The 5,776-nt window shown below is 41.9% G+C and overlaps 1 long non-coding RNA gene across 1 annotated transcript; it reads left to right on the top strand.

The window, feature by feature from the left end:
* The first annotated feature begins 285 nt into the window (after window positions 1–285).
* On the top strand, window positions 286–4,701 carry LOC108445814. The gene is made up of 2 exons (XR_001860793.1): window positions 286–807; window positions 1,166–4,701. It is a non-coding gene; the product is annotated as an uncharacterized LOC108445814 (long non-coding RNA).
* Window positions 4,702–5,776: the final 1,075 nt, after the last annotated feature.

Below are 5,776 nucleotides of genomic sequence, written 5' to 3'. Positions count from 1 at the left end.
CTTTTCTTCCTTTTTTTCTCTTTTCTCCCTTTTTCCTGTGATTTTTTTTTTTCTTTCTCCGCTTTTCTCCATTTTTCCGTTCTTGTCCTTTTTTCTCTTTTCTTTTTTCCATTTTTTGTTTTACTTCCCCCTTTTTCATTTCTTTTTTCCCTTTTTCTTGTTTACTCTTTTAAAATTTTTATCCCTTTGCACCCCTATTTCCTCTTTTTCCTTCTCCCCTTTTTTCTTCCCATTTCCTGCCTTTTTTTTTTTGTTTTCCCCTCTTTCTTCTTGTTTTCGCCTTCCCCCCCCTTCTTTTTTTTTTCTTTTTTCCCCTCCCCCCATATTTTTTGTAGGGTTGGTTTGGTGGGGGTTTTTTTCCTCTCCTGTTTTTTTTTGCCTTGCATTTCCGACAGCCAACCAAGAAACAGCTGGTGCAGATTTAACCCGCTCCAATCCCATCTCCCACCATGGAAAACTGACCAAAGCCAAGCCGTTGGACAACCCGCCAATTCCCATTCCTACTTCCCCGGGAACAGGCGCAGCAGAAAAGGGTTGCGCCTTTGAGTTCTTCAAATTAATAACCCTGGGAAGGGCAGAGAGCCGGCAGATGAAAGGCAAGGTATGGACTTTGATCGTGCAATCGGAGCCATGCGGGCAGGCTCCCGAACCATGTGGAGCACCCCTGAAGGTCAGCCTGGGCTGATCAGATTGCAGCAAGAGAGCCACAGAAAGCAGGGCAAACGGAGGTGGAAAAATCTATACACCCAAATATCTGCCAAGAGATGAAAGAAAAGTTTGCTTCTGATGCTGGGATTTATGAATAAGGTAAATGAAGCCGTAATCTAACACTTGAGAAGATGCTTAGGTCTTCCTTCAGGAAAACACTTAAGCATGTGCTTAAACCCATTATTATTCAGGGCAGCCCATAAGCGTTTGCTGAAGGTTAAGCACAACCTTCTTACAGGGAGCCCTTAAGTACTGTGCTGATTAAGGTGGGGTTTTTTTCTTCTAAATCTGAGCCACTGTGAAGCACAAAATGAATTGCCCTCATTATATTTTAATATTGTCTCTGTCTTCTTTCAAATTAAACCAGAGAATGCAAACAGAAGGTAAGTCTTATTTTACATTAGGAGGATAAAGCCCAACATTACATTCTGTCGTGTTTTATTTTTTTTTCTTTAAGATCAACCGTGCATCACTATGAATGAACACCTCTCATGAGGAAGAAAGAGCACACGGAAAAGTGATTGCTCTGCTACTCCTAAACTCTGGAATTCCCTTGATGTGCTGTTACAAGCCAGAAAGGATCACACAGAGCAGTGCATACATACGTACATATGCTTTATCCACCGATCTCTTTTGAAGCAAACCTGAAAAAGTCTGTAGATGGTGTACGCATTTCAGCTATTAAAGGTCATGGATAAGACAGCTGTTTATCAGTTCAAGTAAGGTCAGTGTTACATCCAGAGGCTGAGAGCTCTGCCTTTTGCACAAATGACACTGCCTGCCCTTAATGCCCCAAGAAACTTTTGGCAAGCTAAGCATATGTAACGAGCCACAAACCTTACATACAACCGCTGCAGTTCATTAATGTTCAACAGGAAGGTATCATATCTGAAACGGGTTCTGTTTCTGTATCACAGTGCATTTCCTCTCCTCTCCTCCAAGCTCTCCACTGGTGATTTCTGACAAATTGTATCCCCTGATGGAGGAGGAAAGCTCACCAAGTAGTGAATCGGTGGTTGTGGCTCTTACCAAGAACCACTCTCCTTGCTGCCATTTAGGAATATTCTACCCCACATATTAAACTATTGGTTCATTTACTTTCTTTATAAACACAGAAAAAGGGACCTTGGAAAACCAGTTTGTGCCAGCTTTAGACTTCTACTGGAGCTAAAATCAGGGTTTTGGTTGAATTCTATAACAGAGTTTTTGAGGAAAATGCTGTTATATAACTCTTCTTTTTTCCTTTCTGGTAGACAACCTAGGTAGAAGAGCTTATGAGAAGCAGTCAAATCTTCTATTGCAGGTCTTGAGACAGGTGGCAAAGTACAAGGGCAGAAGGTTACTTTAAGGTCAGGGTGTTTCCCATTCTTTCTAGGTATATCTAAATGCTACAGGCAGGCAGGAACACTTCTGCTACATTCACCTCCAAGAAACTTAACTTCTTCTCACTTGCAGTAATTTGCTGTACTAAATCCTGAGCTAAAGGCTGTATCTTCTTCCTAGAAACCTTGTTGTTATAAATAAATAAGGATGAAGAAATAAAGAATAATCTCAAATGTCTGTCCCTAAATAACCAATCTACCTTTCAAGAACTAAAGGTCTCACCATGCTGCTATACTTGGTATGGAAGCTGGACAAAAGAGATGAAGTTTGAAACTCAGATACTGCAACTGTCCTGATGTGCCTCACTCAGCCCTTCAAACAGGAAAGCAAACTCAAAGTAGTAGGTTGGATCTTAGAACCATTTAATCATTTAGGTTAGAAATACCTTTAAGATCACTGAGTCCAACTGCTAACATGGTGCTGACAAGTCCACCACTGAACTATGTGCCTAAGTGCCATGTATACACATCTTTTAAATACTTCCAGGGATGGTGACTCAACCACTTCCCTAGGCAGCCTCTTTAAATGCTGAAGAACCCTTTCATTCTTTCATTATAAGCCAAACCAAATAAAAAATTGTCATAGAAACAATTAAGAGAAGGCCATGACCATGCTGCCAAAAAAGCCCAGAAAGTACAGCTGTCCATGGATAGTGAAATTAGCCATGAACTTTACAAAGTTACTCCTTGGGGGAATGCTATAGAATTTCTGTTTAATTACAAGAATAAAAAAGGGGAAAAATTAGGTGTTCAAAGTCTTTCTCACTGTTCTCACAGCTTAAATACATATGGGCACTAAATCAATACAAATATGATGAAGAAATTAGTAAGTAAGCAACAACAACCTTCACTGCTTCAGAAAGAAGCTCGAAACCAAAGAAAAAGATCGATGTGAGTGATCCCAGCTCCAAATTTGTAAACCAAACCTAGAAGAAAATGTCTCCTTATGTGAGATCATAGCAGGGCCCAAATGGCTTCAAGACAAAGCATACATGAATCACTCTCCTCTGTGAAGGCTCAAAATTGGATGCTCAAGTTAACCACCAGTGAGGTTTCCCACAGAAGGAGGACCTTGAAGAGAGTGTTACTGCTGGCACCAGATTACTTGCAATGACCTGGCAGCTTGTGATTACCACATGAGCTTCTCTCTCCTCCCCCACAAAACAGGCACAAAATGAGGGATGCTAACTGTTTCCGGTGTCATTGGGCACTGGAGGTCGTTGCACCTGTATCTCCCTACATTTACTTCCTTCTTGGAGGATTATTTTACCAATCTATTAAATAAAGTTAACTAGCAATGAAACAAGAATAGATTACAAACTCCATTTACTCTCCATTTTCTAAAGCTGAGCTCCCAGTCTCTATCACTGCAGTAAAAGTCCAAGTGACGAAATAAACCTTGAACTTTGTTTCTTTACTCATCATTTTTGGAAACAAAAGAGCACCTTGTCCCAGACAACGCAATTTAGCAACTTCATCTGTATACGTGTCAGAAAGAGGGAGCAGAAAGCGTCAGCCAGCCAGTATCAAAACAAGCATTCCCCCAATCAATGTCACTGACTGGAATCGCGCTTGGAAGGGACACACACCAGTGGAGTTACTGTCACACCACCATGACCCAGTTCCAGGCAGGAAGCTGTACTCCCAACCCAGTGGTCTCAAAAAGTGGGCCACGTGAGTAGCAACCAATCACCTAGGTACAAAATGAGTGGGAGAATAAAAAGGAGGAGCTATTTACCACCAGCAGAACTCAGCCTGCATCATCCTGTTAGCTCTCCCAGTGGCCTCCAGAAGTGAATGAGCAGGAAAGATGACAGAAAAGAGCTTTGAACTGGAACTCACTATTAGAGGAAAGGGGGGGGTGGGGTCATAAGGGCAGCAGCCTTCTCAGCTTCCAAAATCCCCAAAGGAATAATAGGTACCTAGTGCATGTGTACTGGTTCTCTAATCTCAGCCACCTCAACTGTTCCTGAACGCGAAACTCGGTTTCATTGAAAAAAAAGGATGATAAAATCTGTATATTCCTGATGTAGAACATTCAGCTGGCACAAAAGACAACACTGCAGATACAGGAAATGAGGACTCTTTAACTAAGTATTCGTCCCATTTTTTATCCAAGGTAATTCCAAATAATGAGCAGGGGGAGGGAAGTTCATTGTTATCCAGGTTCATCCTAAATCGGATTGCAAGATATATTAGAAAAAGACAGCACTTCACTTTAAATATGATTGAATAAAAATTCCTACCTGGGTTTGAAATTATCTTAACTAGACTTTCCAATGGTTTTGTCCTGTTGCGCTCTGATTTAAACCACGTATAACACGATTTTGAATCATATTCAAACAAGGTTCCTCAACCAATTTAAACTATATTTAGACTGCAGTATTTTTACTACTAAAGAAACCTAACAGAGGAACAACATGCTTGGAACATCTGTCGCAGTGATTGAAAGAAGTCTATGACAGGAATAGCAAACAGTTATTTTCTTTCCTGAGATGATGTCAATCTGTTGAAGCAAAGTATCAGTGAAGTAGATTGTTTCTAAGAGGTACCTCACTCCGGCCTGTCTGCTGCAAAACAAAGATGATTAAAATACCCTCTTGCTGCATAACCTTGTCTGCTTGCTTATTAGTATCTGCTATCTCTGTATCAGGGGAAAAACTCTTTGCCAAAGCTAGTAAGCAAGTTACAGCATTACATGAAAAAAATAATTCATTTGTTCAAGTCTAAAACCTCCACCTAATGAAATTCAAATTTTTACATGCATCAACTATTATTTACATTTAGATTATCAACTGTATGACTCAACACAATCCCTGAGATACAGACCTCTAAGCAAGACTGTCTGTCACACAGCATGTTCTGCAGTGACAATCAGAACTGCACGTATTTATGACACTTTGCAGTTACTTCATGGAAGATGACAACAGACTGGCTCTCACTCTATGCTAATGCTGTTTCACCAGCATGGATTTCTACTTTTGGTCCAAATCAAGGTTCTTTCCTTCAACAAGTGTCTTGCCTGCCCAGACTACACAGGGGTGGAAAATGAAGGTGAAGAAGGAAGGAGTCGCTGCAGGTAGTGATTGGGCTCCCCCTGAGCACTAAGGTATAGGAAATGGACATGTCAAGCAGTGATGGATGACTCACAGGATTCATTACAAGTTCTTGGTGTATCACTGTCATGGGTCCAACTGTGGGGACTCAGCAAACAGTACCTCTTCTCGCTGTCATCAGGCTGAGGTTTCAACCCCATTGCCCACATGCATCACTCCTCTGAACTAGGATCTACTGCGGCCCTTAAATCAGGCACAAAATAAGTGATCAAGAGTGGCCAGTTACCCACATCACCCATCTGACTGACACCACCAGCACACAGATAAGGCAGGCATGTCTCTCTTGAGCTCTGATACAATAAGCCTTGAGGCTCAGCTGGAAGAAGACAGGTCTGGTAGGCTGCCAACATGACAGCATGGATGCCTTTAATAACCAACAACAGCACTGCGTGACATGAGGCAATGCAGCCTGTGATGGGCCTGAGGCGGTGGCGTTCGCACGGCCTGGGTGTTCCCCTTGTGCTTGGTGCTAAACTTGGCTCAGGAGAGGCAACCAGCACCACTACTGGTGTTCTCAGACCAGCCTGGGAAAGTGCTTCTTATCAGGTCACAGCCTGCCATGAGGCTGCT

Source organism: Corvus brachyrhynchos, unplaced genomic scaffold (genome assembly GCF_000691975.1).
Source record: "Corvus brachyrhynchos isolate BGI_N302 unplaced genomic scaffold, ASM69197v1 scaffold43, whole genome shotgun sequence".
Taxonomy (NCBI): Eukaryota; Metazoa; Chordata; class Aves; order Passeriformes; family Corvidae; genus Corvus; species Corvus brachyrhynchos.
Note: the sequence above shows the minus strand (reverse complement) of the source record. Positions and strands in the feature narration are given on the sequence as shown.